We start from the raw sequence: 16,558 nt of genomic DNA on the forward strand, positions 1-16,558 counted from the left end.
ATAACGAGTAAGCGCCTTTGGGTACCTAGTACCTCGGGCCGTCACACCATCGGTCACATATGTATCTCGGTGTGCAGTAGCGGCTAACAAGCTGTAAATAATATCAGGCACAAGGCCAAGTCTCAATACAAAGTCAGAATGGCTAAAAGCCATGAAATCACAGAATGGCATTTTTGCCATGTGCAGTACTGCTAACTGAACCCTATTGACATGCCAAACTATCCAAACCAATCTTGTTAGGTATACTAGGGCATTTGAAACTCTTAAATTTGTCAATTTGTGAATTTCAACTTTTTTGGTGTCACTATTCATCATTGGTCAACAAAAATGTTGACTTTTAGAATAAAAATGTGTACATTGCCTTTCGCACTCCCAACATACCACATTTGGTGTTTAAAACTTGTTGGCATTAAGTGTTAATACCATTTCAAAATTTAACCCACACAAGCAGAAAATTTCAGTTTTGGTGAGTCAACTTTACTGTTCCATTGGACACTGTTACTGTTGGAATTTGAAGAAATGTAAAACATGAAAGTTGTTTTTTATTTTGTATAGTTGAATTTCCTTTTTTGAATCACTCCATTTGGAGTTTTGTAGCTCCATATATGGCTCAAAAACCCAAGCTGTCCGGATATGCATTCTGCAGAAATTTACCATATCTATAGTGCATGAACAGTAACTTGAGTCACTTGGTTGAATGGGTTCTGGCCATAATTTGGGGTAGGTTCCTTCATGAAAGTTGTTTGTCTATGTCTTAACTTGTTGCTGTAAAAATTTCAGGCCAATTGACCAAATCTACAGTGAGTTATGGCCAAATGAACAGTTATTGTTCATTTGGCAAATTCTGCAGAATTCAGTGCAGGGTATCCGGATTGTGGCTGAGTTTTGACCCTTTTGCTTTGGTCTTTTGGGCATGGTTTCTTCAGCAAAAATGTGCCATTATAAGCCTAGTTTCATGTCCAATTGGCCAAACACCAATTGGACTAACACAGCCCAAGTTATGGCTGTGCAAAGGGACTGAATTTTCAGTCCCTATGCTGCTGTCCTAGGGCAGATTTCACTTTCACTTTACCCTACCATTTTTCAGTTCTAATTATGGTCAACATATCCAAAATGGTCACTTATTGACCATTAGAGTGTTCTTTAATAGGTTGGTCAGCCAAGTCACTTTTTCATGCCTCAAAACCCTAGTGTCCAAGGCAATTTACCCATAAACCTCCTTTAGCACCCTAGTTAAACATCTAGGTAATTATATAACTTAAATACAATCTCCAACTCATGCTAAGTCCATTAAAAACATTCAAAACACTCCCTTATTGGTTCTTCTTAGGGCTACCGAAATTGAAGTGTTCATACCCATAGGTTTTTTGTTCATTTAAACTACAAATCTTACTAAGTTCAAGTCTAAAATCATGGAATTAAAGAGTTTAATGGGTATAAGTGCACTAACCTTGTTTGGGCAGAATTTTCAAAGCCCTAAACCTCACTTTTCTTCCTTTCCTTGGCTGCCAAAAGCTTCTCCAAGTGATATGGTCAAGGTTTAATGAAAGGGGTTAGGGTTTAGTGGTGGAAACTCATGGGAAATGGAGGTAATGAAAGAAAATTTTCATGGAGGGAGGAAGAAGAGAGGATCACGTTTTTAAGGAAGAAGAAGAAGAAGAAAGCAGCTGGTTTTTTAATTGTTTAGGTCTTCTTTTATCTCTTTATTAGTTAGTCAAATAATGGCTAAATTTTGATTGGTCATAGTTTTTCTTAATGACATCATAATTCCTATTTACTTACTTTTCTTCTTACTTTTGTTTTCTTATTTTCATTTCTCATTTTTAATAAATTTTTCATCAACCTTAATTCATATTTTATGTCATATTAATTATTTACTCAACTGGACAAGTCAGCCAAAAATCACCTCGGAAGGCGAAATGACCAAAATGCCCTTCGTTTGGCTTAACGGGTCAAAATCGTCTGTACCGATTGGAAAATTTTTCTAGGTATTTTCTTGGCATTCTAATGCCATGGGAACCTCAATTACCCTTCTCTGGAGTCCCAAAAATTATTTTATAATTTTTCCCCCGGGTCTAGGGCTCCTCGTTGCGAGAACCACAACTTCCCTCCGGTTACCCATCGCTTGGGCACCGGCTCGTTTTGCTTGGTTGTATTTTATTTCTAAAATTTTTACTAAGTGTTTCTTATTAATATTTGAGTTAATTATGGTTCCTGACTTTAGTTTAAATATTTTTCCGGACGTTCTAGCTGTCCGAACCGACACTGGTCACCGGAACAGTAAGATGTACGGAATGGTTACCGGGAGGGTGTTACAATGGGTGTCACATTTAGTGGTATCAGAGCATCGGTTTAGGCGTTTCTGAGCCTAGATAGAGTGCATATCATTGCATTGCATTTGTAAATGTTGAGGTGACACTGATGCAGATCTGTTTGTTTTCTTATTTTGAGTAGGATATGGATCCTGCTTCGCAAAGAGCAGTTGATGAAGAGGTGGAGAGTCATGCTCCACCCAAGGCTGAATCTGGGGGCAGGGGAGAATCTGCTCCGCCAGCAACTGAGGCACCTGCCCAACCTCAGTTTCCTCTATTTCAACAAATGACCGAATTCTATCAACAAATGATGGGGGCAATACCACCACCACAACCACAGCCACAACCTCCACCAGTACCACAGAAATCTCATCTGGAGAAACTGCGAAAGCATGGGGCTGTAGACTTCTTTGGGAAGAGGGAGGATGATCCCATGACAGCAGAAAACTGGTTGGATAGAACCATCAGAGTGCTGAAATAGCTAAACTGCACCCCCGAGCAGAACCAAGTGGGTGTTGTGTCCCTACTTCAGGATGATGCATATCAGTGGTGGGACACAGTAACCAGTGAAGTGCAATCAGAACAGATCACCTGGGAATTCTTCCACACAGAGTTCAGAAAAAAAAAATGTGAGCAAAGTGTATTTAGAAGAGAGAAGAAGAGAATTTATCAGTCTGAGACAGAGGCAATTATTAGTGGTTGAGTATGAACGTGAGTTTGTTAGACTGAGCCGGTATAGGAGGGAGATAGTCCCTACTGAGGCAGAGAGGTGCAGAAGGTTTGAAGAAGGGCTTAATGACAATATCAAAGTCATGATCACGGCATTGGAAATCATAGATTTTGCTAAATTAGCAGATGCTGCATCAAAAGTGGAAAAGGTCTGAATAAATGAACAAAATAGAAGGGAAAGACAACAGAAGAGGGGTTCGGGTCAGTCCAGTGCATTTTCTGCTCCCAGTAAGAAGAGTAAGGGTCCTCCTACTCAGAGTTCAGGACCACCACGAGTCGTGGTCGATCTCGAGGCCTGCACCACATTTCACACCTAGGAGAGGCCAGTCCACACCATCAGTGGGCAGCTCTCCAGGGATGATGTTCAGGGGACCAGCCCCAGCATGTTCTGCTTGTCAGTATTGTCAAAAGTGGCATAAGGGGGATTGTTGGCGAGTGACCGGTGCATGCTTACAGTGTGGATCGACAGAACATCAGATCAAGAATTGTCCGAAGAGGACTACTACAGTTGCTCCAACACAAAATGACAGACCTGCTCCTGCACCACAAAGGGGTAGGAAGCCTGGTAAATCTGAGGTAGTTGATCCATCACTGAGGCCTGCATCCAAGTCAGTTGAGAGGCTAGATACGAGAGTACCTACCAGGGCCTATGCCATCAGAGCTCAGGAGGAGCAAGATGCCCCAGATGTCATCAGGGATACGTTCTCTCTCTACAACACTTTTGTGCATGCATTGGTAGATCTAAGATCCACTCATTCCTACATTTGCATCAAACTACCCATAGAGAGGGGAGTTCCAGTAAAGGAGAGTGATCAAGACATTCTGGTCACAAATCTACTGGGCCACAGTGTGGTAGTGAATAAGGTGTATAAATTGTAACACCCCTAAGTTCAGTAGTGCGTTCTGCTGCTCCGGTGACCAGTGTTATCCGGACAGCTAGGATGCCTAGAACCGTACTTCAATATGAGTGAGGAGACATAAAATAATGAAATACAAGAAAAGAAAAACAAAGGAAAAATCATAGCAAAGAAATGTAACCGAGTAAGTGGTAGGAAACCTAGCGATGGGTGACCTTGGGAAGTCATGGCGTGGACGTTGACTATACAGATTTGCGGGAACCACAGGAAACATTTTTAGGACTTAAATAGACCAATGTATAAGAGTAAATATCAAAAGAAAGATAAAAGAAAAAATAAATAATTAATACAAAGAAAAGTGAGAAATCGAAAAGCGGACAAAATACGATTATTCTGAAAAATCGGAAAACCACCCGAGCAGGGCATTATGGTCATTCGACATCCGAAGTGTCTTTTGACCTAAATTTCCATTAAAAATAAATAGTATTACACTTAGAAAATGAAATGAAAAATTAATTTGGTGGTACCTAAAATAAATAGTGGAAATAATGGGTTAAATGTGGATTATGGGAAAGTTAAGTTTATAATATGAATTATTTTACTTAGTGGAGCACTAAGGGATTAATTTATCATTGAATTATGGCTGATATGGTCCACTCACCATCTGAAATCCATCTTCCTCATATTCTCTCAAAAATGGACTAATTGAAGAAAACAAAGAACTCCATGGGCGTTTGCATGCAAGCTTAATCCACCCTCCATTTTCAACTCCATTCACTTAGCTTCTTTCATGAAAAATGGTCTACACACCACAAGGAAGATATTGATACCAATTTTGGGAAGTTTAAGCAAGGTTTAACAAGCTCCAAGCATAAGGTAAGTTCATAATTTTGAGAATTTATTTGTTAAAGTTTATGTGCATGTTATGGGTATTAGTTTGGTGAAGGAAAATTTTGAGTTTGATGGGTTATTGTTGTTGTCATTTTGGACAGCCATGGTCACGTTTTTGATGAGGAAATTGTGCATATAATTGTTGAGAAATAATGTTGTTCATGGTGATTTAGTAACCTAGTGATTTAATGCATGTATATATGGTGAATTATACACTTTGATGGAAATTAACTTATGGTACGGCAATGTGATGTTGATGAGTGATTTGTGGCAGCTTGTGGACACTTGAGAAAGGGTGTATATTGAAGGAAGTGTGGGCAGCATATTGACCTAGAAGGATTGATGTTAAGTATGTAAATTAAAGTTGTAAAGTGTATGTAATGTTTGTAGTGTTTAGGTGTAATTGTAATGGTACTTAGAATTGTGATTGTGAATGATAATTGGTGTGTTGATGGTGATTGGAATCTGCCCAAAATAATGCTAATGTAATGTAGTAAATGTTGTTGGTAATGTGCCAAAACAGTTTGGTAGGGTATGGAAGTAAACCTTGCAAGGTAAATAATGTGTTTGAAGTTGAGGTGTGTAATGCATATTAAGGGCAGTGTATATTTTGGCCTATAACCTTGAATGTGTAACCTTAATTAGTATGAGACCAATTTGAGGTGAAACTAGGCACAAAATGTGCCAACTTTCATTGAGAAACCATGCCAAAATTCTGCTTGCAAGGTGACCTAAAAATTTGACCAATTCGGATTAGATGCAATTAGGACCTGAAAAATGACCAATTGGGCATCAGTGAGTGTTTAGGCCATAACTCACTCAAACCAGGTCCAATTGACCTGAAATTTTGACCAAGAATAGTTAAGACCCATACCTACAAGTCTTATTAAGACACCAAAGCCCAGAAATGACCATAAGCAAGTCAAACAACTTGCACAAGTTCGGGTCCAAAAACTGGCCGAACCAAAATTGACCACTTTGACCTAAAATTGACCTAAAATGGTACCATTTGACCAGCAATAGTGTAATGACCATAACTTGGTCTACTTAACTCGGATTGACCTGAAATTTTGCACGCGTGCAATAAGACCTAGATCTACAAGTTTGTAGTTTCGACCGAGACTATATATCCGATGGAACTAGATCGTCCGGTTAGGTCAAACCAGTGTTCCGGAATCCAGCAATTTGCATTAAAATGCACTAAGCGAGGAAATGACTTTGGTAAAACATACCAAACCTAAAACCTTATCGAATGTGACATTTTAACGACACTAAAACCTAATTTACCTAAAACGCATAGCGAGTCGGTATATTAGGTGATTAAGCGAATAATTGAGTTGATTGCATTATTTACGGACCCCATCGATAGAGACAATTTAATTTAGTCTTGAAACACTTCAAATTGTGTTTCTCGATTAACAAGGACTCGGCAAAAGGTAAAGAAATACTGAGTCATGACCAGGAGACACATATCAGAGGTTTTTGAACTGGGGGTTTTGCTTTTGAATTTTTCAATTGAAATAAATATTGAATATTTGTATATTATTGTTTTAAATTGTGTTTGTGCACAACAACTGTTTCTTTTGAATTATTTTCAATGGAAATAAATATTGATTATTTGTATATCATTATTTTAAATTGTGGAAATGTGTTTGAGGAATATTTATTGATTGAAAAATATTGTGAATAGTTTGAAAGCTGTGAAAAATGGTTTGAATGACATTGATGGATACTTATTGATTAAAAGCATTAGAAATGGTTTGAAACCACGGCTATCATGTATATTGATTGTATTCCTCTCTAGCTTGTCTAGTGGGATGAATTGAATTCCCTCTCTGGTGAAGTGTTGAGGTGTGTGCTGTTGAGGATGAATAGAATGAGTACTCATATTTTTGCTAGCTAGCCATGTTATTCCTCATTAGTCATCGACTTTTGGGATGAATTGAATACCTCATTAGCCATCGGCTTTGGGATGAATTGAATTATGGATCATGATTAAGTCGTGTGTGATTTATTGATGTGTATTGTGAGATTGTGAAATGGATTTAAACTCTCATTGACATATCTTGTCTTTTGAATTCAAACTGATCGACTTATGGAAAATTATTGTGATATTGAGAAATGGAGTTTAAATTCTTGTTGACAATTATTGTCTTGAATTTAATTATGATTTTAAGTATCCACTATTTACATGACTTATGAATTGTGATTTAAATTGGATTTGGTTAATGTTGTGCACCACTGAGACATTGTCTCAAATGATAGCTTTATTCTTGTCATGAGATAGAGAGACAAGCAGGCGTGAGACTAGGCTGCATATACATCCGGCGAGGATTACCAGTATATTGAGTATACCGCTTTTGCTTTTATCTTGTAATGTATGACATTTGTATGTACATATTGTTTTGGTTTTGAGCAGTTGTAAATTAAATTGTACTTGAAGTTGTAAATTAATTATGAGTGTTTTGGATTGTAAAAGTTGTATTATATTTCCTTATCTCAGACTTTGAAAAATTTCTATGGAATTGAGTTGATGAATTGTTGTGTTGAGAAATGTATTGGAGTTGAGATTTGGAAAAAAATTATTGAAGTGCCTTTTACGAGTTTTCAAGAAGCTGTTTTGTCAAAATACAGATGGCACTTTGCCAAAATTTTCTGAAATTCCAAATAAACCAAATGAGTTAGTTATTTCACTTGATTCACCAAGTCTTTAACACTGTAAATAGTGCTCACCCTTTGTAAAAGAAGTAAGAAAAGTTTTTAAAATCCCTTGTAGTGTATTTAATGGGTTATCAGTAGATGGAGTTGGTAATTCATTAGGTATACTACGGGATCATGTTATGCCTTACTGAGGGGTAGGGTGTGACATGTTTTAGTGGTATCAGAGTAATGTTTTTAAATTCTGTTTTCACTTGTTATTTGAATGTTCTTCTGCATAGTACAACTGCTCAATATCATTGTTTGATACATACAAGACATTCTGAGATAAATATGCACTAACGAGTGAATATTCTTGTGTTATTGTTCAGAAAGCTAAGATCCTCGCATTGAATATGGAAGAGGGTGATCGTTGATCGATCGATCTATTGAGGCTGAGTGCAAGGGGATGCCCAGTGTACAAAATGTCGGTGGTTCAGGACTCCGGCCCTGCGATCTGCGATTTCTGCTTTCGATTCGCTCGTGGATGGCTGCAATATTCCAACAAATGGCTGGTAATGCACCTACTCAAGTCCCAATACAGACACCAGTGGTACAACCACAGTCTCCTACGAGGCAATATGATAAATTGATGAAGTATGGGGCTCTGAGTTTAAGGGACGATAGATCCTATAGAAGGCTGAGCAGTGGTTAGAGAGGATGGATAGGGTGTTCAAGAAACTTCATTGTATGCAGAGGAGCTCGGACTTGAATACTCGGTATCCTTACTACAGGGGATGCTTATGGTGGTGGAAAACCATTCCCCACGATGCAGTAGAACTGCGATCTTGACTGGAATGACTTCCTCGGGAATTGAGACGAAATACATCCACGATGCCTATGTAGACCGAAGCGCAAGAATTCTTAAGTTTGAAGCAGGAGGCGGTCGGTGGTGAGTATGAAAGAGAATTTTCCCGCCTTAGCCATTATGCGGTGAGTCTACTCTCTACCAGCAGGAGAGATGCAAGAGGTTTGAAAGCGGCTTGAAGCCCGATGTCAGTACAAGTGCTCGGCTTCAAACACACTAACTTCTCTTAACTTGTTTCTCAAGCAGTAGAGTTGGAAAGAGTTGAGTTTGAGGCGCTCTGAGAAGAAGAGGTCGGAGAAGGCAGAGAAAGAGGGAAAATCAGTAGATCGAGTTCAGGTGGTCATCTGGAAAGAGGAAGAACTATGGGGACATGGCGGAGGTGGCAAGAAATGCGGTAGGGGAAGACATTCGGGACAGAGACCTCCCCTATCCAGTCGTGAGTACTGAAGTTCCTATCCTCCCGCCAATGTGAAACTTGTGGAAAGAATCATGGTGGAATCTGTTACAAGGCTATTGGAGCTGTTATAGCTGTGGAGGCACGGGACACTTTGCCAGGAGGCACACGATGGTCGCAGAGTTGGACCACCTCCTACTACTGCAGAAGGTCGATTCGAGCCACTGTCACTAGAAGCTCACAACCACCTAGCGGAGGTAGAGCGGGGGTAGAGGTAACCCGACGACCAAGGCACGATAAAGCAGTCGAGAACAAGGCGGTGCTCGATCGAGTCTATGCCATGAGACGAGAGAAGAGGCGAGAGACATCGATGTTGTGGTGGTACCTTCTCAACTTTTAACGAGAATGTATTTGTGCTATTTGATCCGGTTCTACCCATTCTTATGTGAGTGCTAGCATCATTGATTGCATTCTTTGTTCCATGTACAAAAATGGACTTTGAGGTGCTAGTAACAAGTCCGTTAGGACAGAAGTCGAGTTAATAGAATGTATAAAGATTGTCCTTTGGTGATCCAAGGACACACTTTCTGTCGATTTCATTGAAATGCCCTTGAGAGATTATGATATCATCTTGGGCATGGATTGGTTAGCTAGGCATCATGCCATGATTGGTATGGCGAAAGCAGTCACTTTTGGTCTCCTCGATGCGATAATGTGGTGATACAAGGGAGAGGCAGCTATTGCCATCCAACATCATTTAATGCACTAGCGGAAAAATGATCAGAAAAGGGTGTGAAGCATACTTGGCACATGTGGTAGACACCCAAGTGGGGAGTCCAGCATTGAAGGACATCCCTACAGTATATGACTTTCGGATGTGTTTCTGATGAATTGCCGGGATTACCTCGGAAGAGAAGTGCGATTTGAAATTAATGTTCATGCGGTGTGGATCCAATCTCCATAACGCCATACGAATGGCACCAGCAGAGTTGAAGGAGTTGAAGATACGATTACAAGAATTACTTGAAAAGGGCTTCATCCGCCTAGTGTGTCACCTTGGGGAGCACCGGTGTTGTTTGTTAAGAAGAAGGATGGTACTCTCGCTATGCATTGACTACTGAGCGGTTGAATAGGGTGACAATAAAACAGATATCCATTGCCTCGCATTGATGATCATTCGATCGATTGAAGGGTGCAGCGATATTCTCCAAAATTGATTTGCGATCTGGTTATCATCGATTGAAGGTGCAAGAGCGAGTATCCCAAAAGCGCTTTGAACTTGGTATGGCCACTATGAGTTTCTAGTAATGCCATTCGGGTTAACAAATGCTCCAGCTGCTTTTATGGATCTGATGAACACTATCTTCGGACCATATCTTGATCAATTTGTGGTGGTGTTTATTGATGACATTTTGATATACTCGAGGAGTGCAGAGGAGCATGATAGACATCTGCGGATTGTACTGCAGACTTTAAGGAGAAAGCAGTTATGCGCCAAATTGTCAAAATGTGAATTTTGGCTGAAGGAAATCTCCTTTTTGGGACATGTTGTGTCAGCTGAAGGGATCAAGGTAGATTCCAGCAAGGTAGAAGCTATCCTTAATTGGAAGCCGCCCAGGAACATCACAAAAATTCACAGTTTTCTGGGTTTAGCTGGATATTACCATCGGTTTGTGAAGGGGTTTTCTATGTTATCTTCTCCACTGACCAAGCTGCTTCAGAAAGATGTGAAATTTCAGTGGACAGATAAATGTCAGCAGAGTTTTGATGAGTTGAAGAGGTGCTTAAGCGAAGCTCAGTTCTCACTTTACCTACTCGGGTAAAGAATACACGATTTATAGTGATGCTTCTCACAATGGGTTAGGGTGTCTTGATGCAAGATCGGAATGTCATTGCTTATGCATCACGCCAGCTGAAACCGCATGAGAGGAACTACCCAACACATGATCTGGAGTTAGCAGCTATTGTTTTTGCTCTAAAGATCTGGAGACACTATCGGTATGGAGAGAAATGCTACATCTTCACAGATCACAAGAGCTTGAAGTACTTAGGTACCCAGAAGGAATTGAATTTGAGGCAGAGGAGATGGTTAGAACTCATTAAAGATTATGATTGCTTAATAGACTATCAGCCAGGGAAAGCAAATGTGGTGGCTGACGCCTTAAGTCGCAAGACTATGGCAAGTCTCAGAGTTTCTCCTTTGTCCATGGTGTATGAATTGAAAGCACAGCATGCCAGTTTAGAGGTTGATGATGAGGGACAGACAGTAGTTGCATGGCATGTACAGCCAATGTTGATTGATCAGATCAGAATGGCTGCACAGAGTGATGAAAAATATCAGAAGCTACTGAAAGAAGTCCAGCAGGGCAAGAAACCTGAATTTTCTGTGAGAGATGATGGTTTATTGCTACATCAGGGCAGAATGTGCGTTCCTAGTGATGTGGAATTGAGACAGATCATTATGAAGGAAGCACATGAGTCTCCATTTGCTATGCACCCTGGTGGAACTAAAATGTACAGAGGGCTGAAAGAGCATTACTGGTGGATGGGCATGAAAAGAGATATAGCTGAATTCGTTTCCAAATGCCTAACTTGTCAGCAAGTAAAGCGTAACATCAAGTTCGGTGGTTTGTTACATCCTTTGTCGATGCAGTGGAAATGGGAACGAATAACTATGGATTTTGTTACAGGACTTCCAACGACACTGAGTAGTCATGATGCAGTATGGGTTATAATTGACAGATTGACTAAGTCTGCTCACTTTTTGACAGTTCGGATGGACTATAGCACAGAAAGATTGGCGATTGTACATATATGAGATTGTAAAAGCGCATGGAGTGCGGTATCAATTGTGTCGACAGAGATCCTAGGTTCACTTCTAGATTAGGGTAGTCTTGAGAGAGCCCTAGGAACTAGATTGAACTTCAAAGACCTGACATTCCACCCACAGACGGATGGCGATGCGAGAGGTTATTCAGCTAATGGAGGATATGCTACGGGGTTGTGTGATTGAATTTGAAGGTAGTTGGGATACACACTTGCCTTTGATTGAGTTTGCTTATAACAACAGCTACCAATCAAGCATAGGGATGCCTCCATATGAAGCTTTGTATGGCAGAAAGTGTAGAACTCCCTTATGTTGGGATGAAGTAGGTGAAAGGAAGATGATTGGACCAGAAATTGTCCAGTAGACAGAGGAAAAGATCAGTTGATCGAGAGATAGACTCAAGGTGCATCGGACCGCCAAGTCCTATGTTGATCCGAAAGAAGAGATATTGAGTATGCGATGGGTGATAAGGTATTCCTCAAAGTTTCTCCTTGGAAGAGGATTATGAGATTTGGCGAGAAAGGGAAGCGAGTCCTCGTTTCATCGGACCATATGAAGTTACGGAAAGAGTGGGTCCTTTAGCATACCGGTTGGCATTACCTCCAGAGCTAGCAAGGATACAGTGTCTTCCATGTGTCCATGTTAAGGAGGTGCAGTCGGACCCATCTCATGTACTAACAATTGAAGAGATTGAAGTAAATCCGGACCTCTCATATGAGGAAGAACCCATAAAAATTCGGCATATGAGGTGAAGCGGTGAGGAACAAGCAGATACACTGGTTAAAGTCTTTGTGGAACCATCATTCGGGCGAGGAAGCAACTTGGGAACGTGAAGAGGATATGAGGAGACAACACCCACAGCTATTCAGAGACTAATGCCAGGTAAAAATTTCGAGACGAAATTTATTTAAGGGGGGGAGAATTGTAACACCCCTAAGTTCGGTAGTGCGTTCTGCTGCTCCGGTGACCAGTGTTATCCGGACAGCTAGGATGCCTAGAACCGTACTTCAATATGAGTGAGGAGACATAAAATAATGAAATACAAGAAAAGAAAAACAAAGGAAAAATCATAGCAAAGAAATGTAACCGAGTAAGTGAGCCGGGAAACCTAGCGATGGGTGACCGCACCGGGAAGTCATGGCGTGGACCGTTGACTAGCCCTGGACTGCGGGGAACCCTGGGAAACATTTTTAGGACTTAAATAGACCATTGTTGAAGAGTAAATATCATTAGAAAGATCAAAGAAAAATTAAATAATTAGTACAAAGAAAAGTGAGAAATCGAAAAGCAGACAAAATACGGTGTTACCGAAAAATCGGGAAAACCACCCGAACAGGGGCATTATGGTCATTCGACATCCCGAAGTGTCTTTTGACCTAAATTTCCATTAAAAATAAATAGTATTACACTTAGAAAATGAAATGAAAAATTAATTTGGTGGTACCTAAAATAAATAGTGGAAATAATGGGTTAAATGTGGATTATGGGAAAGTTAAGTTTATAATATGAATTATTTTACTTAGTGGAGCACTAAGGGATTAATTTATCATTGAATTATGGCTGATATGGTCCACTCACCATCTGAAATCCATCTTCCTCATATTCTCTCAAAATGGCGAATTGAAGAACACAAAGAACTCCATGGGCGTTTGCATGCAAGCTTAATCCACCCTCCATTTTCAACTCCATTCACTTAGCTTCTTTCATGAAAAATGGTCTACACACCACAAGGAAGATATTGATACCAATTTTGGGAAGTTTAAGCAAGGTTTAACAAGCTCCAAGCATAAGGTAAGTTCATAATTTTGAGAATTTATTTGTTAAAGTTTATGTGCATGTTATGGGTATTAGTTTGGTGAAGGAAAATTTTGAGTTTGATGGGTTATTGTTGTTGTCATTTTGGACAGCCATGGTCACGTTTTTGATGAGGAAATTGTGCATATAATTGTTGAGAAATAATGTTGTTCATGGTGATTTAGTAACCTAGTGATTTAATGCATGTATATATGGTGAATTATACACTTTGATGGAAATTAACTTATGGTACGGCAATGTGATGTTGATGAGTGATTTGTGGCAGCTTGTGGACACTTGAGAAAGGGTGTATATTGAAGGAAGTGTGGGCAGCATATTGACCTAGAAGGATTGATGTTAAGTATGTAAATTAAAGTTGTAAAGTGTATGTAATGTTTGTAGTGTTTAGGTGTAATTGTAATGGTACTTAGAATTGTGATTGTGAATGATAATTGGTGTGTTGATGGTGATTGGAATCTGCCCAAAATAATGCTAATGTAATGTAGTAAATGTTGTTGGTAATGTGCCAAAACAGTTTGGTAGGGTATGGAAGTAAACCTTGCAAGGTAAATAATGTGTTTGAAGTTGAGGTGTGTAATGCATATTAAGGGCAGTGTATATTTTGGCCTATAACCTTGAATGTGTAACCTTAATTAGTATGAGACCAATTTGAGGTGAAACTAGGCACAAAATGTGCCAACTTTCATTGAGAAACCATGCCAAAATTCTGCTTGCAAGGTGACCTAAAAATTTGACCAATTCGGATTAGATGCAATTAGGACCTGAAAAATGACCAATTGGGCATCAGTGAGTGTTTAGGCCATAACTCACTCAAACCAGGTCCAATTGACCTGAAATTTTGACCAAGAATAGTTAAGACCCATACCTACAAGTCTTATTAAGACACCAAAGCCCAGAAATGACCATAAGCAAGTCAAACAACTTGCACAAGTTCGGGTCCAAAACTGGCCGAACCAAAATTGACCACTTTGACCTAAAATTGACCTAAAATGGTACCATTTGACCAGCAATAGTGTAATGACCATAACTTGGTCTACTTAACTCGGATTGACCTGAAATTTTGCACGCGTGCAATAAGACCTAGATCTACAAGTTTGTAGTTTCGACCGAGACTCGAAAACCGAGGAACTAGATCGTCCGGTTAGGTCAAACCGGTGTTCGGAATCGAGAATTTGCATTAAAATGCACTAAGCGAGAAATGACTTTGGTAAAACATACCAAACCTAAAACCTTATCGAATGTGACATTTTAACGACACTAAAACCTAATTTACCTAAAACGCATAGCGAATTCGGTATATTAGGTGATTAGCGAATAATTGAGTTCGATTGCATTATTTACGGACCCCATCGATAGAGACAATTTAATTTAATCTTGAAACACTTCAAATTGTGTTTCTCAGTTAACAAGGACTCAGCAAAAGGGAAAGAAATACTGAGTCAAGACCAGGAGACAAATATCAGAGGTTTGTGCACAACGGCTATTGCTTTTGAATTTTTCAATTGAAATAAATATTGAATATTTGTATATTATTGTTTTAAATTGTGTTTGTGCACAATAACTGTTTCTTTTGAATTATTTTCAATGGAAATAAATATTGATTATTTGTATATCATTATTTTAAATTGTGGAAATGTGTTTGAGGAATATTTATTGATTGAAAAATATTGTGAATAGTTTGAAACTGTGAAAAATGGTTTGAATGACATTGATGGATACTTATTGATTAAAAAGCATTAGAAATGGTTTGAAACCACAGCTATCATGTATATTGATTGTATTCCTCTCTAGCTTGTCTAGTGGGATGAATTGAATTCCCTCTCTGGCTGAAGTGTTGAGGTGTGTGCCTGTTGAGGATGAATAGAATGAGTACTCATATTTTTGCTAGCTAGCCATGTTATTCCTCATTAGTCATCGACTTTTGGGATGAATTGAATACCTCATTAGCCATCGGCTTTGGGATGAATTGAATTATGGATCATGATTAAGGTGTGTGATTTATTGATGTGTATTGTGAGATTGTGAAATGGATTTAAACTCTCATTGACATATCTGTCTTTTGAATTCAAACTGATCGACTTATGGAAAATTATTGTGATATTTAGAAATGGTGTTTTAATTCTTGTTGACAATTATTTTCTTTAATTTAATTATGATTTAAACTATACAATATTTAATTTACTTTTGAATTTTGTTTTAAATTTGATTTTTTTTATGTTGTGCACCATCGAGACATTGTCTCAATGATAGCTTTATTCTTGTCGCAGATAGAGAGACCAGCAGGCGTGGACTAGGCTGCATATACATCCCAGAGGGATTACGGTATATTGAGTATACCGCTTTTGCTTTTGTCTTGTAATGTATGACACTTTATGTACATATTGTTTTGGTTATTAGAAGTAGTAAATAAAATTGTAATTGAAGTTGTAAATTAATTATGAGTGTTTTGGATTGTAAAAGTTGTATTATATTTCCTTATCTCAGACTTTGAAAAATTTCTATGGAATTGAGTTGATGAATTGTTGTGTTGAGAAATGTATTGGAGTTGAGATTTGGAAAAAAATTATTGAAGTGCCTTTTTACAGGTTTTCTGAAGAACTGTTTTGTCCAAAATACAGATGGCACTTTGCCAAAATTTTTACAGAAATTCCAAATAAACCAAATGAGTTAGTTATTTCTCTTGATTCACCAAGTCTTTAACACCTGTAAATAGTGCTCACCACTGTAAAAGAAGTAAGAAAAGTTTTTAAAATCCCTTGTAGTGTATTTAATGGGTTATCAGTAGACGGAGTTGGTAATTCATTAGGTATACTACGGGATCATGTTATGCCTTACAGAGGGGTAGGGTGTGACATAAAGGTTGTCCCGTTGAGGATTTAGGGGTATGAATTCTCGGCAGACCTAATTGAGTTGCCCTTCTATGAGTTTGACGTGATTTTGGGAATGGACTGGTTGTCACGTCATCAGGCAATAGTTGATTGCAAATTGAAGAGGATTTCTCTGAAAACTTCTAAGGGTAATGAGATCACTGTTGTGGGTGAAAGGACAGATTTCCTGTCCAATGTTATCTCAGTCACAGTTGCAAGAAGATTGATGAGAAAAGGCTGTAAAGCTTACCTAGCACACGTGGTTGATACTAGGCAAGCTAAGCCAAACCTGTGTAATATATCCACAGTAAGAGACTTCCCAGATATATTTCCTGGAGAGTTGCCTGGTTTACCACCAGAA

Source organism: Hevea brasiliensis, chromosome 14 (genome assembly GCF_030052815.1).
Source record: "Hevea brasiliensis isolate MT/VB/25A 57/8 chromosome 14, ASM3005281v1, whole genome shotgun sequence".
NCBI lineage: Eukaryota > Viridiplantae > Streptophyta > Magnoliopsida > Malpighiales > Euphorbiaceae > Hevea > Hevea brasiliensis.